Source organism: Callorhinus ursinus, unplaced genomic scaffold (assembly GCF_003265705.2).
Source record: "Callorhinus ursinus isolate GAN/ISIS: 27379988/994484 unplaced genomic scaffold, GSC_fseal_2.0 scaffold5, whole genome shotgun sequence".
Classification (NCBI taxonomy): Eukaryota; Metazoa; Chordata; class Mammalia; order Carnivora; family Otariidae; genus Callorhinus; species Callorhinus ursinus.
The window spans coordinates 485,325-509,261 of NW_027397067.1; the positions used below are offsets into that span (position 1 = coordinate 485,325).

General features: G+C 38.2%; 1 protein-coding gene across 13 annotated transcripts in view; it reads left to right on the plus strand.

Annotated features, from left to right (window-relative positions):
- Window positions 1-23,937, plus strand: part of SPIDR (scaffold protein involved in DNA repair) — a 584,775-nt gene that overhangs the window by 456,287 nt on the left and 104,551 nt on the right. The window contains exon 2 of one of the 13 annotated variants that reach the window (XM_073892753.1): window positions 7,226-7,354. The exons of the other annotated variants lie outside the window; for them this stretch is intronic. The gene's annotated coding sequence lies outside the window, so the exon portion shown is untranslated. The remainder of the gene's footprint in view (window positions 1-7,225; window positions 7,355-23,937) is intronic. 13 annotated transcript variants of the gene reach the window in all.

Consider the following 23,937-nt stretch of genomic DNA (forward strand, 5'->3'; position numbering starts at 1 on the left):
AAGATGGCTTCAGAGTAGACTAACTTTACACAGCACATTTAAAAAAAGACACATTTATTCAGCGTCATGATCAGACTATTATATTTAGCAATCAAAAGCATGGGTGCAAAAAAAAAATCTACATTAAAACCCTTTGTTGGAATGCTTTACACTTTCCACAGAACAGAAACTAAAATAACCTGTTATACAATTAGTCACAAATACAGTCCTTGAGTTTTTTGCCCATACACATGAGTATTGTCTAAAACATGTCTTCTTTGTAGCAGTTAGGCCCTGCCACCACTGTGCTTGGCTGAGTTCACAAATCTGTTGTAACCTGTAGCTTCCCTGTCACTTCTCTGGCTCTCCTCTCCTGCTAAGCTTTGTTTCCTGGCAGTAATTAAAACCTTCTGCCACTGCCATAGCTACTGCTGCTGCTGGAACCACCATAGCTACCTTGGTTCCGTGGTTTGGCAAAGTATTGGCCTCCACCACCATAGGGACCAGAGCTTCTGCCTCCAAAATTTCCTCCTTTCATGGGTCCAAAATTTGAGGATTGATTGTTGTAATTGCCAAAATCATTATAGCTTCCGCCACCTCCAAAGTTGCTTCCATCATTACCAAATCCGTTATAGCCATCCCCACTGCCACCATATCCACCACCACCTCGACTGCAACCAAAGCCACCTCGACCACTGAAGTTCCCTCCACGACCAAAGTTGTCATTCCCACCAAAACCACCTCCACGACCACCACCAAAGTTTCCAGAACCACTTCGACCTCTTTGGCTGGATGAAGCACTAGCCATCTCTTGCTTAGATAGGACTTTCCTTACTTCACAGTTGTGGCCATTCACAGTATGGTATTTTTGAATGACAATCTTGTCTACAGAGTCATGGTCATCAAATGTTACAAAAGCAAAATCTCTCTTTTTGCCACTGCCTCGGTCAGTCATGATCTCGATCACTTCAATTTTCCCATACTGTTCAAAATAATCTCTTAGGTGATGTTCTTCAGTGTCTTCTTTAATGCCACCAACAAAAATCTTTTTCACAGTTAAGTGGGCACCAGGTCTTTGAGAATCTTCTCTTGAGACAGCCCTCTTTGGTTCCACAACTCTTCCATCCACCTTGTGTGGCCTTGCGTTCATGGCTGCATCCACGTCCTCCACAGTGGCATACGTGACAAACCCAAAGCCTCTGGAGTGCTTGGTGTTTGGATCTCTCATTACCACACAGTCCGTAAGCGTTCTCCATTGCTCAAAATGGCTCCTCAGACTCTCATCGGTTGTTTCAAAGCTCAAACTTCCGATGAAGAGCTTCTGCAGCTGTTCAGGCTCTTTGGGAGACTCTGACTTAGACATGATGGCGGTGGGAGGGGAGACTTTAACGATGCTTACTCTGCGGCGTCTACGGGCAGAAAGACTGAGAGTTTTTATCATGAGTGGGTGCTGGATTTTGTCAGATGCTTTTCTGAATCTATTGATATGATCATGTGATTTTTCTTTTTTAGTCCCTTGATGAATTGCTTTAACTGATTTTCAAATGTTGAACTAGCCTTGCCTAACTGGCATAAAATCCTACTTGGTGGGATTATGGTATATAATTCCTGCTACACATTATTGGATATGATTGGTTAATATTTTGTTGGGGATTTTTGCATCTATATTGAAGAGATATATTGGTTTATGGTTTTCCTTTCTTGTGATATCCTTGTCTGGTTTTGGTATTAGGGTAATGCTGACCTTGTAGAATAAGATAGGAAATATTCTCTCTGCTTCTGTCCTCTGAAAGACATTATAGAGAATTGGAATAATTACTGCCTTAAATGTTTGATCAAATTCACCAGTGAACCCAGCTGAGCCTGATGCTTTCTATTTTGAAAGACTGAATTACTGATTCATTTTCTTTAATAGATAACAGGCCTATTCAGATCATCTGTTTCTTCTTATATGAATTTTGGCAGGTTGTCTTGAAAGACTTCAAGAAATTTTCATCTAGGTTATTAAATTTGTGGGCATACAGTTGTTAATAGTATTCCTTTAGTATACTTTTAATTTTCTTGGGATCTGTAGTGATGTGCCTTCTCTCATTTCTGATATTAGTAATTTATGTCCTCTCTCTTTTTTTCTTAGTTAGCCTGGCTAGAGGCTTATAGATTTTATTGATCTTTTCAAAGGATCAACTTTTGTTTTCATTGATTTTCTCTATTGATTTCTTATTTTTAATTTCACTGATTTCTGCTCTCATCTTTATATTTTTTTCCTCCTTACTTTAGATTTAGTGTGCTCTTTTTATAATCTGTTAAGATGGAAACTTACATTATTGATTTTAAATTATTATTTTTTCTAAAAAATGCATTCAATAGTATAAATTGCCCTCTAGGTACTGTTTTGGCATCATCCCACATGTTTTGGTAAGTTGTGTTTCCATTTTCATTTACTTAAAAATATTTTTTGATTTCTCTTAGGATTTCTTCCATGACCCATGTGTTATTTAGCAGTTTGTTCTTTAATCTCCATATATTTTGGATTTTCAAGTTATCTCTCTGTTATTGAATTCTAGTTTAATTCCACTGAGAGCAGACATTGTATAGTTCCTATTCTTTAAATTTGTTCCATTGTGGTTAATGGCCCAGACTGTGGTCTGTCTTAGTGAATGTTCCATGTGAGCTTGAGAAGAATGTGTAGTTTGCCACTGTCGGATGAAGTAGTCTATAGATTCTAATTGTATCCAGTTAATTGATAGTATAGTTGAGTTCAACTATGTCCTTGCTGCTTTTCTGCTTGTTGGATATATCCATTTGTGAGAAAGGGGATGTTGAAGTCTCCAGCTATGAGAGTGGATTCATCTGTTTTTTTCTTGCAGTTCTGTTTTTGTCTCATGTAGTTTGATGCTCTTTTGTCAGACATATAAATGAAGAATTGTTAAAGTCTTCTTGTAGAAATGATCCCTTTATCATTATGTAATGTCCTTCTTTATCCCTGATAACCTTACTTACCTTTGAAGTCAGCTCTGTCTAAAATTAAATTAGCTCCCTAATATAATACTGTATGTTAATTATACTGGAATTAAAGATTTTTAAATTAATTTAAAAGAGCCCCTCCTGCTTTGGTTTCATTAGTATTAGCATAGTATTTTAAAAATTATGATATCATAATATCATAACCATGTTATTATGTTAGCGTGGTATATTTTTCTCCATCCATTTAATTTATATGTGTCTTTGTACTTCAAGTGAGTTTTTTGTAGACAAGATATAGTTGGGTCATTTTTTTTTTTTTTGATCCACTCTGACAATCCCTTTAAATTGGTGCATTTAGACCATTGACATTCAAAGTGATTAGTGATAGTTGGATTAATATCTACTATATTCATTGCTTTTTTCTATTTGTTGCCATTGTTTTTTTCTTTTTTGTCCTCCACTCCTTTGTCCCCTTTGTAGTTTTAACTGAGCATTTTATATGATTCCTTTTTTCTTATTTCTTAGCATGTCAGTTATACTTCTTTTTTAAATTTTTTTTAGTGATTGCCCTAGAATTTGCAATATACATTTAGAAACCAATACAAGTATACTATCAAATAAGACTGACCACAGGTAGTATCAGTACCTTATAATAACAAAATAATTCTAGGGGCGCCTGGGTGGCTCAGTCGTTAAGCGTCTGCCTTCGGCTCAGGTCAGGATCCCAGGGTCCTGGGATCGAGCCCTACATCGGGCTCCCTGCTCTGTGGGAAGCCTGCTTCTCCCTCTCCCACTCCCCCTACTTGTGTTCCCTCTCTCGCTGTGTCTCTCTCTGTCAAATAAATAAATAAAATAAAACAACACAAACAAACAAAATAATTCTAATTCCTTCTTCCCATCCTTTGCTGTCATTCATTTCACTTATATATACGCATACATAAGCATATATATATGCACATATATACGTAAGGTTTATACATAAACATATATAATTGAATACATTATTGGTATAATTATTTTGAACAAACTGTTATTTATTAGATTAACTAAGAATTAAGATAAAAGTTTTATTTTAACCTCACTTGTTCTTTCCTCATTACTCTTCCTTTCTTTCTCAGTTTCTGACCTATGTTATTTTCCTTCCTTCTAAAGAACTTGTTTTATCATTTCTTGCAAGGTTACAAGTTACTCCAATTTTTGTTTGAGAAAGTTTTTAATTTCTTCTTCACTTGTGAAGGATAATTTCACAGAGTGCAGAATTCTAGGTTGGTGGAGTTTTTTTTTTCTCAGCACTTTAAATATTTCACTCAACTCTCTTCTTGCTTGAGCGGTGTCTGGGGGAGGAGTTAGATGTAATTCTTAGCTTTGTTCATCTTTTGGTAAGGTGTTGTTTCTCCTCTGGCTCTTCCAAGGATTTTTTTCTTTATCTTTCATTTGCTGTAATTTGAAAATAATATGGTAAGGTGTAGGGTTTTGGGGTTATTTTTGGCAGTTATCCTGCTTGGTATTCTCTGAGTTTCCTGGATTTGTGGTTTGGTATCTGACATTAATTTGCATGTGAGTGCCTCAGCAGAATGTAGAAATGGAGGTGATGACAGAACACCCTGGTGGGATGTCACACAGGCAGATGGAAATGCAGGACTGGAGTCCTGAGGAGAGGTGGTGATGACATATGAATTAGCATCTGCACTGCAGATTAATGTCTCTGGCAGCAAACATCAGCCCTGCATGTCCAAGGCAAAAACTCTTTTATCCAGCAGAATAGTTTACTGAATAACACTTTCAGCCTATTCAAGAACATGAAAAAAGGCCAAGGAAACTCCCTAAATTTTCAGTTGACATTGCAAATAACCTCATACATTAAAAGTCTGGGTTAGGTCAAAACCCATGATATTATGAAGTAAGCCAGGCACTCTGTTCATTTTTCTTGGCTATGTTCATTTAGCCACGTCTAGCACAAGATGGAGTAGAGAAACAGTTTTGGGTGCCAGGATATCCAGGTTCTTCATGCCACCAAGCAGTGTGGTCTGAGGCAGGCAGGCTAAGGATCCTGTGAGCCCCATATGATCCATTTGTGAGACGACAAGATGGGAGAAAATTACCATGGTCCCTTCTAGCACTAACTAAAATCTAGAACTTTTAGGTTATATATAAAAAATTAAAATAGTGACAATTTCCTCATCAGATTGCTTCCTCTTGGAAAGTAACCTTACAAGAAAATATTTACATTTACTTAAGAATTTAGAATATCTGATAAGGCATCAGTTTATCTCAGATTTAATGATACATTTTCATAACAAAACCCTAAGTAATCAAAGTGTGTATTTGTGTGTGTGTGTGCATGTGTATTTAAAAAATTGCTCAAAGTACGTTAGTTCTGCTTTTGAAAATTTTCTCTGCCTCCTATTTGTTATAGAACTAAATCCAAGATCATTCGGAAAGTTGGCTTTGTGCACTAATAGATCATGCGATTCCTGCCCTCCCCCACCTCAGTGCTCAGTTGAGTCCTTGCACACACTGTTCAGTAAACAACTTCAGAAAACCAGGCCTGGCCAGTTCATTCACAGAGAGTATTTGGAAACTGTTGTCTTTGTGCAGGCTTGACTACTGGCTGAAGTGGAATAGAGGGTTAGCATTTGTGTTTTCATTAGTTCTTTTTATAGCATTGAACCAGCTGTAGCTGGTTAATGTTAGCCTCGGCCGGCCGCCCATTAGTGTACAGGTCTCTTACGCAGGATAAAGGGCTTCTGATGGAAACAGATTTTGTTACTCATGATACCACTGACTGTGTTTACATGAACTCACTCAGTCTGTCATGGGATGTGATTTAGAATGGCTCCGTTAAAATACAGGAACTCCCTGAGGTCCATCCTTGAAAACAAACAAGGAACTGAAAAATATAGGTAGCTTTCTGTATTAAACTAGCCATCCTTCACAGATTATGTTTCCTTAGATTATGCTTTTAAAGAAAGCTAGGATGTTCTCCCATCAGTATCTTAAAAATTGGGTGGAGAAAGTTGTTTTTCCTCTAGCCACAGCAAGGAATCATCATCCTAAAGGGGGTAGAGAATAATTTACCCAACCATTTCTGGGTAAGTTAAACAGAACTGTTCATATTGCTGTAGCTTTTCATGAGTTGAACTCTGACTGAAGGCAAAATTTAACTTTTTAGGAAATCATTAATAGCCAGATAGAAATGAAAATATATATACTTCTATCTATACATATTTCTATTTAAATGATTCCTAACAAGTTAAATATAGAAATGAAGAAATAAAATATAGAAATGAATATATATATTATTTATATTATATTTATTAATTATGTATTCATTTCTATCTAGAGAAATGGAAATAGGAAATGGAAAACATTTTGAACAGTTTATTGGATTCTTGTGTAGCTTGTTTGTAGATTAAAGGATAAACCAATTTAGCCAGTATTCTTATCTAGCCAAGAATCTGTAAGCCTCAGCTACTTCCTGAATCAGTCTCATCAGAAATTAGAAAATATATCCCCTTTTCAACTTAATTTATTTGCAAAAGTAAGCTTATGCCTTTGAAAAGTGCTAAATGATTAAGTCATGAAAATATGAGGGCTAAAATTATTTCTTTAATAGAGCAGCTATTTGAAGAGATACAGCCATCTCTCATAGGATCCCAGCCTGGGTAGGTATCCTAAGAAAAAATTGTCCTTGATTCTTCCCCTTTCCCCCTTCCACTTTCTTTTTCCCCAGAATAGAGTATGACAGTATTAGAGATTTAGTAATTACATGTGTTAGTACAGTAATAGGTACTCAACTGTCACCCACCTCACAGGATGGTTTAGGGAATTAAATGAGGTAACATAGATGCATTGTCTGCCACACAGTAAGTCTTAATTTTTTTTTCATTTATATAGACCAGGAGTTGGCAAAAACAATAGTTTAGACTTGGTAGGCCACACCACAGTTTCTGTTACAGTTAACTCAACTCAGCTATTGTAGTGTGAAAGCGGCCGTAGACACTAATATGTAAATAGATGGGTGTGGCTGAGTTCCAATAAAATTTTATTTACAAAGACAGGTGACAGGCATTATTTGGCCGATAGGCCATAGTTTGCCAACCCATGACCCATACAAATAGGTAAATTTTTTTTTTATCTTGTATTTCCTTTGAAGGATAAGAGAATTTTCAGTCACTGTTTACTACAGTTTCAACTTCACACCCTACACATCAAAGTAACACTTGAAGGTACAAGTATATGCTTATGTTTGTTTTTTTTTGTTTTGTTTTTTTTTTTTGAGAGAGAGAGACAGCAAGAGAGAACATGAGCAGGGGGGAGAGGAGAAGCAGACTCCTTGCTGAGCTGAGAACCTGACGCGGGGATCGTGACCTGAGCCGAAGGCAGACACTTTACTGACTGAGCCACCCAGGCGCCCCTATGCTTATGCATTTTTGAACTACATACAGAAAAGAATGTGTAAAATTACAGGGCTTAATGTATTAATTTTCAGATAAAATAGCTACTGTCCCATGGGGTAAAATGATGTGACATTTAGAAATGTTGGGATTTCTCTGTATAATTTGTCTCTCAAATATGTTGAATTACAAAATGATACAGATATTATACCAAATTTATGAACCCCATGGTAAGGTAAAAATCACAACCTTTATACTAGGATTTATGGTTTACAAGTGAAAGAATGAACACCAGGGGAAATAGAATACACACGATGAGTAAGTGTGAAGAGTATAAAAATATGAATGAAAGCAATGTTTAATGTACATCCTGAGAAAAGCAGTAAAGGGGGTGAGAAAGAATCTAGCATTTGTAATGAAAGTTTCTAAACTACAGTGTCAGCTCTGGTACTCCACATGGTCTTAGTATACTGGGCAACTTAATTACTGCTTCTGAGCTTTAGTTTTCTCACTATTAAGCAGAGAGAATAATATATTTTACACATTGTTTTATAGTGTTGAAGAGATGTGTAAAGTGTTTTGGGGGCTTTAGATTGCTGTAAAACAGCATTATTGATTGTACATATGATAGATATACTTACCTTGGTCCAAGGGCAATTTGGAGCTGCCTTCTGATACTTTGTGTAGCTGACCTTTTCCAGAGCAGTAGAACTTGAGGACATGTAGCTTCTCTTAGTTACCCACACATTCATCTTGGCTCACATATCTAACTTTGAGAGGTGCATATGGGCTAAATGTTCTAGAGAATACATTACTAACTTTTATTCAGCAAATGTCACTTGACCTGTAACCCCCTGCTCTTTAGGTGAACCTGTGTAGCTAATGCAACATGACTGGTTCTTAATCATGTGGGGTGTAGATCAAGTCCATTTATTAGCACTGTTGACTCAAAAAAATGTAAAATGGCTATAACCACTGGAAGGAAGATACAGTGCCAGTCATACTAAATTGGAGGCCTTAATCAGGGAACTACAAATCAAAACCACAATGAGATACCACCTCATACCAGTCAGAATGGCTAAAATTAACCACTCAGGAAACAATACATGTTGGCAAGGATGTGGGGAAAGGGAAACCCTCTTACACTGTTGGTGGGAATGCAATCTGGTGCAGCCACTCTGGAAAACAGTAGGGAGGTTCCTCAAAAAGTTAAAAATAGAGCTACCCTACAACCCAGCAATTTCACTATTAGGTATTTATCCAAAGGATACAAACATAGGGCACATTCATTCCTAGGTGCATAGCAGCAATGTCCACATTTGCCAAACTGTGGAAAGAGCCCAGATGTCCATTGACACATGAGTGGGTAAAGAAGATATAAATATATATATACACACACACATACATATACAATGGACTATTACTCAGCCATCAAAAAAAATGAAATCTTGCCGTTTACGACGACCTGGATGGAACTAGAGGGTATTATGCTAAGCAAAGTAAGTCAGTCAGAGAAAGACAAATATCATATGATTTCACTTACATGTGGAATTTAAGAAACAAAACAGATGAACATAGGGGAAGGGAAGGAAAAATAAGACAAAAACAGAGTGGGAGACATACCATAAGAGACTCTTAACTCTAGGAAGCAAACTGAGGGTTGCTGGAGGGGAGGGGGATGGGGGATAGAGTTGGGTGATAGGCATTAAGGAGGGCACTTGATGGAATAAGCACTGGGTATTATATGCAACTGATGAATAACTAAATTCTACCTCTGAAATTAATAATACACTGTATGTTAATTGAACATAAATAAAAAATAATTAAATAATTAATTAGAGGCCTTAAAGGGAGAACTGTAGACTATTAGACCAAAAATGGGACCAACCCCAGGCATCCTCAGGGAAGGGAGAGGCAGGAGAGGAATGAGGGACTCCATACAAAGAGAGGGAACCATAAAGAGACTGAGGTACACCTCAGTGAGGGCGCCCAAATTTCTGACCACTCGCGAACTGCTGAAGCTCCTGTAGGCACTGGCTGATAGAGGGGGGAATGTGAGCCCCAAGTCTCTGCTCTTCCCTGGGGCAGCCTCCAGACCTGAACTGTGTCTGCCCCATGGTCTTATAACACTGGGAGAATAAAGATCACAGTCTTTGGTTTAAGGCTTTGAACTTTGTTGTAGCAATAGATTTCAAGGGAAACCTATATTAGGATCAATTTATGAACAGTTCTTAAATTAAAATGTAGGTATTTGTTTATAATCACTTGGGTCTTACCTCCTGACATTGCATATTTAGTGTATTAGTTAATGAATTTTAAAACCCACACAAATTTTAAAACCACACAAATATGACTGCATTTTTTTAAATTAAAAAGTAGCACAGAAGAGTACTGGATTCATGAATCATCATAATAAATATATTGTGCAAATGGTGAAAGAGGAAATTTGTATTTGGAAAATGGATTTAGATTTTATTTGCTCAGAACATATATAAAAGAAATGGGGAGTTGACAAATAATTCTTTTTTGACTTTTCAGAGTTCACAATTCACCAAAAATTCAGAGAATCAAAATAGTTATCAATGATAGTTGTAGTTTATTTTCTGAAAGGCAGTGAAATACAGCTCCTTGTTTTATATGAAATTTACTCTGTGACAAACTAAGTCTTTCTAATGAGACCAGAGGCCAGAATTCAGCCGTTACCTCAGGAGGATCTGGGAAGACTAAAGGTCCAATAGTTTTATTGCTTTAGATTAGTTAAGTGATGATAACCATGAGCATTTATAATATTATTTTTAAATTGGCCCTGTGAGGTTTTAAGACACAGAACTGAATGTACTGCCAGATATTTTTGCAGGAGTCACAGATGTAAAAGAGAATTCTGCACACACACATCCCCCTCCCCAACACCCAAATGGAACATATTTTGAATTAAACCCTTTGGAATGGACTATTTTTAGAAAAATGGCAGGGGGTTAGGAAATGTTTTTTCACAACTTTTTTCATTACATACCATAACAGATATTTACATTTTAATTCAATTTTGACATGTTCTGCTCTGTAGTTGACAACACTGATATTGAAATACCAAGTTGAACTACCATCCCATCTTTTTCAAACAAATGGCAAAGTTTTGCCTGGTCTGAAATTTGAGAGTTAACACATGGTACCCAGGCATGGGCTAGGCTTGGCAAAACTCAAAATACAAGAAGCGTTGCTCAACATTGCACTCTTTCACTGTTTGTGCTCACAGCCCGTCTTATGCATGAAGTAATATGACTGTGCAGTGACAGCCTGGTCCATTAATATTTTTAGTGTAACTTTAAATAATAAAAGCAATATAGTGACATCTATGGAAAGTTTCAAAATTTGCATAAATAGAAAAATTGTTCTAATTCTGTCCCCTGTATAATCATTTTGTATGTTATCTTCTACTCTTATTTATTTATTTTTATTAAATCTCTACACCTAATATGGGGCTCAAACTTATGACCCCAAGATCAAAAGTCACATCAAAAGTCACATACCAAATGAGCCAGTCAGGTGCCCTTCTTCTAGTCTTTTTTATAATACTTCTTTTAAGTTGAGATCATGAAACATTTTGTTCTTAGCCCAAAGAATGTCAGCAAACCGTAATAGTCTTTATGCAACATTTCAATTTGACAATGGATCAGTGGGGAGAAGAAGAGAATTTCGTTGGGAACTAATGATATCCCAAGCACTTGTGTTTTTCTTTGTTTGTTTGTTTGTTTGTTTGTTTTTTGAGATACTAATGAAAAAAAGCATGTAAAATATCCACGTAGTACCTGCTGGTGGCACTCTGCACAACAGTAATGGAAAAGGCCAGCACCTCAGAGAGGTGGGTGTGAGTGTTCCCCTGGCTTAGAGAAGTCTGCTGAAAGGGCAGGAGACTGAAGACTCATCTCAGGCTAAGCTAGAACTCAAAACCAGGTCCATGTGACTCTGAGCCTTTAAAGCAAATAAGGGCACAAAGTAACTTGATTTTATAAATGTAGCAGCTAACTTGTTTTACATCCTGTAGCTCACTAGAACAGTAATCATTTAAAACTGCTAGTCATATAAAAATGGTTATTCTTGGGCACCTGGGTGGCTCAGTTGGTTAAGCGACTGCCTTCGGCTCAGGTCATGATCCTGGAGTCCCGGGATCGAGTCCCACATCGGGCTCCCTGCTCAGAGGGGAGTCTGCTTCTCCCTCTGACCTTCTCCCCTCTCATGCTCTCTCTCAAATAAATAAATAAAAAATCTTAAAAAAAAAGATGGTAACTTGATTGGTTACTTTAAAAAAAATAAAATAAAAAAATTAAAATGGTTATTCTTATTCACTGGAATGGAAACCTGCACTGGTACAGATAATAGAAGAAATACTAGTCATATTTTTATTTGACGTATGAACAATTACTGTCAGCTCCACTTGTAAAGAACCCAGCTGTTGAAACAAGTGTCTATAATCAGGTGTTTAGAAAGTTAGTATTAATGACACTATTTTTTGATGTCTAAAACATATTTATTATTTATTTATTTATTTATTTATTTAACGTATACTCCACGCCCAACATGGGGCTTGAACTCACAACCCTAAGATCAAGAGTCACATGCTTTACCAACTGAGTCTGCCAGGCATCCTTTAAACATATTTTTAAACAAAAAATCACCTTTTCAATCAGAAAGTTGTTTAGACTTTTAGATGAAGAAAAAAAAAACGTTACTGAGCATTTCAGTGTTACCTCTTGCTTTTTCTAGCTGTGTGGGTAGCAATGAAAGGACTGATGCTTTTTCCTTAGGAAAGGAATGATTACAGAACCAGTTAGGGCCATGAAAATGAGAAGTATTACCAGTCTGCTGTTGTAAGACCTTCGTGCCATGCTGCCTGTGGTGCATGAGATGTAGAAAAATTGTTTTTCCTTTTTAAGATTAGACATGGAAATGATAATTTGAAAAAACAAATCAGGTATAAAGATGTGGAAAAGTAGATGTCAAACATGAAGTGAAGAAGAAAAAAAGGGACTAAAAATCACTTCTAGTCAGATACCACTGTGTAGAATTATTACTCATATATTTTAAGATTAAAACGTTACCACTTGGATCAGACCCAGAAGAGAGAAAGTGTAGCCCTTGGTATGAGTCCATGTGTCTACATTCTACCTCAGACATGTGGGCACATCTCCTTGATCTTCCTGAGCAGTGAATGAAAGTAGCTCACATAGTACCATGGAGGAACATGACTGGGAAGATTCCATCATGTCCATCTTCAGGTTCTAATCTCCATTAGTATTATAGATGCTTAAACTTGCTTTATTACCAAATCAAAGTTGTGATAAAAAGATTTTAATTGGACAGATGCTCACTTTGAATCTCACTATTTTTTTGTGTCTAGGTGGTAGATGTTTTTATGATGGAAGCAATAGTAATTTTAATTGACTTTAATTGTTGTCTGACACAGAGGCCACAGGCATATTTTGGTAGTGAATGCTATAAATGCACTAAAGTTTTAATGTTATGTTATTTTGTTGTTTTGTCATTTTTAAATTGGAAATTTTATTGAGATAATTATAGAGTTACATGTAGTTGTAAAAAGTAATACAGGAGAGACCCCATGTATCCTTTACCCAGTTTCAGCCAAAGTTAACATTCTGTGAAACTATTCTACAATATCACAACCAGTATATTACATTGGTGTAATCTACCTATCTTGTTTGGATTTCCAATTTAACTTGTATGTATTTGTGTATTTAGTTTTATGCAATTTTATTACACATATAGGTTCGTGTATGGGCCACCACAATCAAGACACTAAACATCTTCATCACGTACAGTGCTCCCTCCTGTTGTCCTTTCATAACCACATCTACTTCCCTTCTGCCGCACCTTTCTCCCAGTGTACTTCGCTCATCCCTCGCCTCCCCTCTCTAGGCCCTAGCAACCACTAAACTGTTCTCCATTTCTCTAATTTTCTCTTTTCAAGAATATTATATAAATACTGTATAAACATACAGTACATAATTTTTTGGGATTGGCTTTTTTTCACTCAGCATAATTCTAAGTTGCTGCAAGCATCAATGATTTGTTTTTTGTTGTTTTTTGCCAAGTAATGCTCCATGGTATAGATCTACCACAGTTTGACTTAACATTTCAGTGTTGGAAGACAGCTAGACTGGTTCTAGTTTTTGACTAGTATGAATAAAGCTGCTATGAACATTCATGTACAGGTTTCTGTGTGAACCTGAGTTTTCATTTCTCTGGTATAAAAGCCCAAAAGTGCAATTTTTGAGTCATGGGATAGTTACACGTTTAATTTAATAAGAAACTGCCAGATTGTTTCCAGAGTGGCAGTACCAGTTTACAATCCCACCAGCAATCTATGAGTGACTCAGTTTCTCTGCATTCTCAACAGTATTTGGTGTTTTCAGTTTTTTGTTGGTTTTTTTTTCAGTATGTTTTTATCTGATTGGTGTCTATGCATTGAATTTTAAACTAAAATTTTGGATTTGGAGTATTTCTTACTTTTCCCCACTTTGGGCATATCTCATGAGCTACTTCAAAATAAAATCTGAGTTCATCTTTCTGTAGATCCCACAGGACTGCAGACTTCATCAGTATAGGAAATTTGTTTCATTGAGGTTTGCATCCCTAGCATAGGAACCAGGGCCTAGTGCGGGGCAGACATTCACTAAGTGTGGTTGAAGAGAGAGGGGAAGGAGACAGAGAGAGTGCTTTTTACTAATTGCATTCATCATTGCTATCATTTAGTACTGTATGAGGCCTATTCATTCAGGGTACATGACAATAGTATGACTTGAAAAAAGCATAGTGAACTTAAGTTAAAAATAATCTCAAGTCTATCAAAATGGATGAAAGACCTAAATGTGAGACAGGAATCCATCAAAATCCTAGAGGAGAACACAGGCAGCAACCTCTTCGACCTCAGCCACAGCAACTTCTTCCTAGAAACATCACCAAAGGCAAGGGAAGCAAGGGCAAAAATGAACTATTGGGACTTCATCAAGATAAAAAGCTTTTGCACAGCAAAAGAAACAGTCAACAAAACCAAAAGACAACCAACAGAATGGGAAAAGATATTTGCAAATGACATATCAGATAAAGGGCTAGTATTTAGTATCTATAAAGAACTTATCAAACTCAACACCCAAAGAACAAATAATCCAATCAAGTAATGGACAGAAGACATGAACAGACATTTTTCCAAAGAAGACATCCAATGGCCAACAGACACATGAAAAAGTGCTCAACATTGCTCGGCATCAGGGAATTCCAAATCAAAACCTCAATGAGATACCACCTCACACCAGTCAGAATGGCTAAAATTAACAAGTCAGGAAACGACAGATGTTGGTGAGGATGTGGAAAAAGGGGAAGCCTCCTACACTGTTGGTGCGAATGCAAGCTGGTGCAGCCACTCTGGAAAACAGTATGGAGGTTCCTCAAAAAGTTGAAAATAGGGGCGCCTGGGTGGCTCAGTCATTAGGCGTCTGCCTTCAACTCAGGTCATGATCCCAGGGTCCTGGGATCGAGCCCCGCATTGGGCTCCCTGCTCAGCCAGGAGCCTGCTTCTCCCTCTCCTGCTCCCTCTCCTGCTCCCCCTGCTTGTGTTCCCTCTCTAGCTGTCTCTGTCCCTGTGTCAAATAAATAAATAAAATCTTAAAAAAAAAAAGTTGAAAATAAAGCTACCCTACGACCCAGCAATTGCACTACTGGGTATTTACCACAAAGATACAAATGTAGTGATCTGAAGGGGCACATGCACTCCAATGTTTATAGCAGCAATGTCCACAATAGCCAAACTATGGAAAGAGCCTACATGTCCATCAACAGATGAATGGATAAAGAAGATGTGGTATGCGATGGAATATTATGCAGCCATCAAAAAATGAAATCTTGCCATTTGCAACGACATGGATGGAACTAGAGGGTGTTATGCTAAGCGAAATAACTCAATCAGAGAAAGACAAGTATATGATCTCACTGATATGAGGAATTTGAGAAATAAGACAGAGGATCATAGGGGAAGGGAGGGAAAAATGAAACAAGACGAAACCAGAAAGGGAGACAAACCATAAGAAACTCTTAATCTCAGGAAACAAACTGAGGGTTGCTGGAGTGGAGGGGGGTGGGAGGGATGAGGTGGCTGTGTGATGGACATTGGGGAGGGTATGTGCTATGGTGAGCACTGTGAATTGTTTAAGACTGTTGAATCACAGACCTGTACCCCTGAAACAAATAATACATTATATGTTAATAAAAAAAATAATCTCAAGTCTAGTCTAGATTCTCATCTAGATCCCAGATGCAGCTTTTAGAAGCAAAGAAAAAAGAATTTTTTCAAATATAAAAGTGAGAGAGAAGACTTCATATTCTGACTCACTGTGTCCCTCCAAAGGAAAACCTGCACTCTTTATATACCCTGAAAGCAGCAAAGATGTTCATTAAAGTCACTATTTCTCCTTGAGCATCATGCTCCAGCCTGAGCCAGAGGATAACCTGACTGCCCGGCCCAGTCATGACAGGCACAAGGGAACTGCTCTCACCTGGCCCAGGACCTGTCCAGGTACCACCTAGCCTATGCAGCACTCACTGACTTACCTTTCACAAAACATTTGTCAACAAGATCACTGCTTCTGTTTTTTGCTTTCCAGTTTGTCAGCCCCACAGAAATGGAAAAATGGAGTATTAAACAGCTGGAAGAAAATTTTTATCATCCATGGGGATAACTAAAGTTTCCAGTGAATCTCTTCTATTTCTGACTATAACTCTTAATTAAACACCTTGACCCAGAAAGCATATATATCATCAGGTAACATTTTACTTGAGAATGGGACCCTGAGGTTTGCTCTGTTATCAGTTAAAAGAACTGTGAAAGAACTATAACCAAGCATCAAATATAAAAACAGATTACCCTAAAAAGCAGCTGTTTGGGCTAAGTTGCCTCTGACCTCTGGGAGGTAATAGGAAGTTGGCATGCTTACCTACTTCCCAGTGGGTAAAAATCCGACAGACATACTTGCTGGCTTTCTGTGTAGCCTTGGGCAAGAGAACCCACCACAAAGGGAACTATTTCCCTATGTGTAGAGAAATTTACTCAGAAACACTTTCTAAGGAATTGGTGAATGCTATACTAAGAAATAAGATTAAATCAGAAATTGTAGCAATTTGGAAACATGTACTAGTGACAAAATAATAAAATAGTCATGCTAGTCAAGAAAAGTATGCTGTACCCTTTAATATAGTGTTAAACATCAATTATATCTCAATAAAACTGGAATAGGATAGAATTACCCCTTCCCAGTGTACTACCCCTTCCCAGTGTACTGATCACCAAATTTCTACCAGGGGCCTTAGCTTTAGGGCAGGGGGTCCTAGAATCTATGTAGACATTTATCATTGTCTACATAGGCTATTATAATGTATGACACAGATCTCTACTGCTTTTTGAAAGTATGTCAATGTGATTTTTTTTTTAATTAACTGAAGTACTTAATTTTTTCACATGTTTTTTAGATTTTTACCTATTGTTTTTATTCTGTTCCAGGATCCCATCCAGAATAGTACATTACATTTAGTAGTCATTCTCTTTAGGCTCCTTTTGGTTTCTTAGACTTCCCTTGTGTTTTGATGACTTTGACAGTTTTGAGGGGCACTGGTCAAGTATTTTGTAGAATTCCTTTAATGGAAATTTATCTGATTTATTACTCATGATTAGACTGAGGCTATAGGTTCTTGGGAAGAAGATCACAGAGGTAAAATGATGTTTCATCACATTATATCAAAGATATATACATGTTGACATGACTTATCATTGTTGATACTGGCCTTGATCATTTTGCTGAGGTAGTTCTTGTCAGGTTTCTCCCCTGTAAAGTTATACTTTTGCCCCCTTTCCATCCTGAAGTCTTTGGAAGGAAGTCACTAGGTATAACCCACACCTAAGGAGGGGTGAATTCTGATCCCCCTTCATGATGGTGGGATAATTATTTGGAATTCTTCTCCCCCACTCATTTACTCAATTATTTATATCAGTATGGACTTGTGAATATTTATTTTATACTTTGGGTGATAATTGAATACTACTGTATTTATTTTGTTGCTCAAACTTCCAGCTTTTGCCACTGAAGCTCTTTCAATCAACTCCCTTGTCTCTTAGCCATACTCCCATCCTTGTGGGTTTTCAGTTTTGTTTTGTTTTGTTTTGAGCCCTTCTTTTCTTTTCTAGCACTACAGGATACTCCAAGCTCATTTTGTACATTTCCTGCCACAGTCCAAGAATCAACCATTTCTCCAAGGAGCTCAGGTTCCTTTTGTTGAAGAATGACTTAAAATACACTTTCACTTTAAAACGTTATAGAAGTGATACTAACTTCAGTAATCATGGCCAGATAGAAGTTTTAGAAGTAAGAATGCTCTGTTTTGGAATGTTTGATATGTAACTCTCACCACCTGGAGGGATTGTCTGTAGCCCAGGGAAAAGATCCTTCTTCAAAATTGTTCTATAGATAGAGCTTTTTAAAATTATTGTACTCATTTACTATTTCTTTCTTGTTTCTCAGATATAATGACACTTTTATGATTTACTATCATCATGAAGCATTTCTGAAGGAGCTTATATAAGAACTTCTGTCTGTGAGCCTCAGTGACTGTGCCATTCCAGATCCCTGAGTGGGCCTCTCTCCTCTTTTATCTCCTCTGCTGGGCTTCTTTACATGACAGCATTATCACATACTCTAAATCATTTCAGGATATCATCTGCATGAAAAGTCCCTATTTGACATAAGCCTTCCTTGAATGGTTTACCGTTCATTTTATGAGCCTCTGGTGCCTAGATGCTGTAGTTTCTATGATCTGTGGCTATGGTATTGAAAGAATGTGCATTCTCAAATACTTCTTAAAATATTGTTTGGGCAGGGGCACCTGGGTGGTGCAGTCAGTTGAGCATCCAACTCTTGATTTCGGCTCAGGTTCTGATCTCAGGGTCATGAGACTGAGCCTCCTCATCAGGCTCTGCGCTTAGCACAGAGTCTGCTTGGATTTCTCTCTCTCTCTCCCTCTGCACCTCCCATTCATGCGCGCTCTCTCTCTCTCTCTCAAATAAATAAATAAATCTTTAATAAAAAACATATATAATGTTTGGCCAGGTAGGAACTAGGTATTTTAACTACTGGCTGTCAAATAGTAAGAGAATTTTTAGTGTAAGAAACTTGGGATCCTTAGCTGAGGAGTATTTTAATTGTGATTGTTTAATGAAAATTGTGCTAAGCAATAAATAGAAAGAAATATAAAATAATCTGAGTGTACTCTTCCTTTGCTGTGTCACTCATTTCGGCATTTTCTCAGGATGGATTCCCATGTAGAAATTCTGTCGTTGTTGACACATACAATGTTTTCTTGCAGAAGTCATCACAACAATTATATTTAGTAAGAGACCCAGGTCCAAAAAGAAAAAAATTTTTAAAGATTTTATTTATTTATTTAACAGAGAGACACACAGCGAGAGAGGGAGCACAAGCAGGGGGAGTGGGAGAGGGAGAAGCAGGCTTCCTGCTGAGCAGGGAGCCCGGTGGTGCCGGTGCCGGCCTCCATCCCAGGACCCTGGGATCATCACTTGAGCCGAGGGCAGAGGCTTAACCAACTGAGCCACACAGGCACCGCCCCCCCAGGTCCAAAAATGTGATTAGGTCTCTGCTTCTGATTTCAAACCTGCCTCAGGAAGATACAGTATTTCTACAAAAGTGAACACCAAGTTTATTTTGTTTCTGATTTTCTTTTTGCCTTTTTAGTTGTTGTTAATTTACCCAGAGAAGAGTATATACAGTTCCCTTACCCCACAATTCCACTTCTAATTAGAATCTGCATATCAAAGGAAATCAGTCAGGCTCATTGAGAAAAAAGTCTACCCAACTTAAGCAGAAAGAGATTTATTAAAGGATTCAGAATGCTTATAGAATCATTGGGAAAACTAAAGAAACAGATTCTGTGCTGAAATTTTAAGAAAGACTATCAAAGCAGCACTGAAGAGGCAGGCCACCGTGGGAGCTGCTCTCTCTTCTACAACCAGAGGTCTGGTGCTTCAGTTCTCCACCAACTCCTGAGCCATAGCTAACAGTAGGGGGCCGCATGATCAGAAAGTTGTCATTACTACTTCCCACTCTAGAGCCACAGTGTGGGCTACAAGCTGAATCAACAAACTAGAAGCCTCATTCTTGCCTTTTAACCCTTCATAGCAATTCGCCAGATCCTGAGATCTTTGTCACTGTTACGCTTGCTAGCAGCAGTAGCAAAAATCAAGCGCTCTGCCTTGGTATCACTTCTGACTATGAATTGACAGGCCCTAAGTTACATCAGGGATTTTAGCCAAAGAGACCCCCAGACATGTAGCATTTGCTTCCCAGTCTCTGGAATTTAGGGAGGCCCATAGAGGGCAATTGGAATCATTCATATCCACCAAAAAAGTTAGAAAGAACTCACTAGGAAGAGAGAAGTAAAAATGTAGGAAGGAAGTAGAGGAAAATAGCAAAGACCCACAGTACTAAAATTTCATTTTAGAATGCTATGGAATGCAGAATATATTTCTATCATTTACCTTAATGTTCTGTCTTTTTAAAAGAATTCAAAGTCCTTGGGAGCCTGGGTGGCGCAGTTGGTTGAGCGTCCAACTCTTGGTTTCTGCTCAGGTTGCGATCTCAAGGGCATAAAACTGAGCACCGTATTGGGCTCTGCACTTAGAGCAGTCTACTTAAGATTCTCTCTCTCCCTCCCTCTGCCCTTCCAATTTGTGCGTGCTCTCTCTCTGAAATAAATAAATCTTAAAAAAAAAAAAGAATTCAAAGTTCTAAAATTACTGGATACATTACTTGATAATAAGTATTAAAACTATAGGGGCAGGCGCCTGGGTGGCTCAGTTGGTTAAGCGACTGCCTTTGGCTCAGGTTGTGATCCTGGAGTGCCAGGATCTAGTCCCGCATCAGGCTTCCTGCTCAGCAGGGAGTCTTTTTCTCCCTCTGACCCTCCCCGCTTTCATGCTTTCTCTCTGTCTCATTCTTTCTCTCTCAAATAAATAAATAAAATCTTAAAAAAAAAAAAAAACTATAGGGGCACCTGGGTGGCTCAGTCGGTTAAGCGTCTGCCTTTAGCTCAGGTCATGATCCCAGGGTTCTGGGACTGAGCCCCACATCAGGCTCCCTGCTCAGCGGCAAGCCTGCTTCTCCCTCTGCCTGCCACTTCCCCTGCTTGTGCTCTCTCTCTCTGTCAAATAAATAAAATCTAAAAAAAAAAAGTGTTAAAACTATAAAATCTTATAGTATAGACTACAGCTATTGAGCTGTGATTTAAAAGGGAAATTTAATTAGTAGATGCTGAAAATAGTTATGCACAGTTGAGGTACAATTTAAAAATTTTTTGAAGTAAGCAAATCTTAGCGCAAATACTCTATAAATTAAGAAATGAGATAAATAAAACTAATCAATCCTGACTTTTTCTCTCTGCAACACTTATGTTATTTCTGAATATTTTTTATTTCTATAATGTTTGTCTTAGGTTCATTTTCTGCTTTCTCTCCGAAGCAAGATTCAATTCAAAAGATTCACTTGAGTGCCTTCTTTAGATGAGACTTTTTTTTAAAGATTTATTTATTTATTTTAGAGACAGAGAGGGTTGTGAGGGGGGGTGGGGAGGATTGGGTGGGGGGGGAGAGAGAGAGAAGCAGACTCCCCGCTGAGCACGGAGCTAGATGTGGGGCTCAATCCCATGTCCCTGAGATTATGACCTGAGCTGAAATCAACAGTCAGACGCTTAACTGACTGAACCACCCGGGTGCCCCAAGATGAGACATTTTTAAAGAATATGACCATTACAAATAAGTGTTCAATGATGATGAGGTTATTAAAAGTAAGTGCTTAAGCATAATAGTACTAAGGGCTTAAGAGTTCTTGAAACTTTGAAGTAAAAAGTCGTGGTAATAAAGCAATTACAAATGGATGCATGTCGTTAAAAGCTGCTTTTCCTTATTTGGCCTCTAAGGTGATAAGGACAAACCCTCAAGAGAGGATGGACCAAATGAAGTCCAGGAACTAGGCCACCACCCAACACAGAAGCCTTGCTGACTGTCTCAACTTTACCCAACCCAACACAGAGAAGAGCTAGGTTAGAAGTTAACAAATTCCCAAAATGTCTTCTTGTTCAGTGGTGAAGTAAACTGGAATATTTGTCAGAGGACATATGGGGCAGAGGAAAGGAAACCAGCACTTTTGGGAGATCTGATCCGACCTAGCCACAGACTGCTGGGGCCTAGAAACAATGGCAGATTTGTGTGGCAGTGACAGGCCTTGGTGTGGTGTTCTGGGCTAAGTGGTATCTGCACATACTAGAGTGGCCCCTTGCATGCAATGATTAGCATTCATAGCCTTGGCTGAGAATGGCCCTGTAGTCCATGCAAGGCATGTAGTAAATGGTGGTGACTTTGTCAGACTAAGAAATTGCCTTAGGCTTGCTATATGCAGCCAAGCGAGTGACCCGCACTAGAACTGCGTCATTTTCTCTGAGACCTCTAATAAACAGTAACTCTTATAAAGTGTTCATGTTTTTCTTATCTTAAAGAAGGTCATCAGTAAGAGAGGAAACTTCAGTGAAGGTTGAAAAAAGCAGTTTTGAATTATGTGTCTGTTCACGGAAAATTCAACAAAAATGTGATTTGGTAGAAGGCAAAAATGTGTACAGATATTCTCAATCTTTGTAAATGTGGGAAATTATCAAGTTCTTGGAATGTATCTCATTCATATGTGAGGGTTCTGGCATATTGAATCTTGTGTACTGACTGAATCTAGAATACTTTTTATTTATTCTACTTTGTTTTACTGCATTGACAGCCCTTGCTAGCATATTGGTTTTCCAGCCAATATCTGATGGATAGATAGCTGCTGAGGTTTACAAAAGCCTTAAAATGTGGATTTTACATATACAAACGATGGAATTTTTTTTTAAAGATTTTATTTATTTATATGAGAGATAGCACGAGAGGGAAGAGGGTCAGAGGGAGAAGCATACTCCCTGCCGAGCAGGGAGCCCGATGCGGGACTCGATCCTGGGACTCCAGGATCATGACCTGAGCCGAAGGCAGTCACTTAACCAACTGAGCCACCCAGGCACCCTGTGGAATTTTTTTCTTAAGTGGAAGTTAATTTAAGCCAAATTTAGCCCACATCTACTTATTTCTGATGGAAAATACTAATATTCAGATGATTAATAGATAAAATACTTTCTATTTTCAGTTCTGCATCCTGTAGTGTTCTTCTCTATACTTTTATAACTGCGATCTTCTAATTTACAAAAAGCAGCAATTCAATAGTTAATGAAATATTTCCTATGTATTATTTACCAAAAAAAAGCATTTGCCATGAAAAAATTTTGAAGTGTTATTTAAAATGGAAAGACTTTTCTTCCTGCCCCAAATGAAATATTAATTCAGCTATATACTACTGTGACCTTGGAGAGCAATACCCAACACATCCTATCAATTTATTAAAGGTCGGGTTTTTTCCATATGTTTTATTCAAGTATATAAACTTTTTTAGGTCATTCATCATAGTGCCATGTAGGCGCTTTTTAATTACACTATTTAAACTCTAAGCACAGTGTCAACAGAGGCTTAGGGTGTGGTGTTCTCATTTCTGAAACCTGTGGGCTCCACCCTTGGTCTGTCTCGGCTGCACTGAGGGCAGAGTGCTGCTGGCTCGTCCTTATCAATGACTCCCACTCACACCAAACCTAGCCACATGACCAAGCCAGTACTGGGGGGGGGGGTTACCAATGAGGAAGTTCCCTGAGGATTGCACCCTCCACTGTTGGCCTCACCAGCCACCCCCTTAAACCTGCACACCTGGCAAGGAGGGTGAGGTAGGACCCAACCAAGCACAGCATAAATCTGAATGGAGGCTGAAGTTAACTCTCTCTCTCTTTAATTAGGTGCTCAAAAGGCATTGTTTTCATTATGGGAAATAATGTTGTGATACGGAATAACCTGGGTGGGGGTATCAAGGTCATTTGGAATAACTAGTAAGAGAAAGCCTAGGAAGGAGCCCTTTGAGGTAAGGACCTGAATGAAGAGGTGGAGCCTGTGGTAAAAAGCTCTGAGAGACACACTTTCCAGTCAAAGAGATCAACTATTACAGAGAAAAGGCTGAAGTTGGTGCGTTCAAGGAGCAGGAGGGAAGCTAGTGGGGCTGGGGTTTAGTGAACCCAGGGGCCATCACAGAAGATGAGCACAGAGGGGAGGCAGGCAGCTTCATGCCAAGTGTGATGGGGAGCCTTTAAGGTTTTAAACATGGGATAGATGTGATCTGATCCGTACTTTGAAAAGATTGCTTTGGCTGCTCTAGATGAAATGGAATATGGAGGCACAAGACTACAGTAAAAAAAAAAAAAGACTACAGGAAACAAATGAGGAGGCTGTGTCAGCAATCCAGACAGATGAGACTGATGGCTGGACCAGAGTGCTAGTGAGGAAGTGTTAAAAAGCTGAAAGGTTGGGGTCTGTTTTAAAGATGGAGTGCATGTTACTTGCTGATGATTGGGT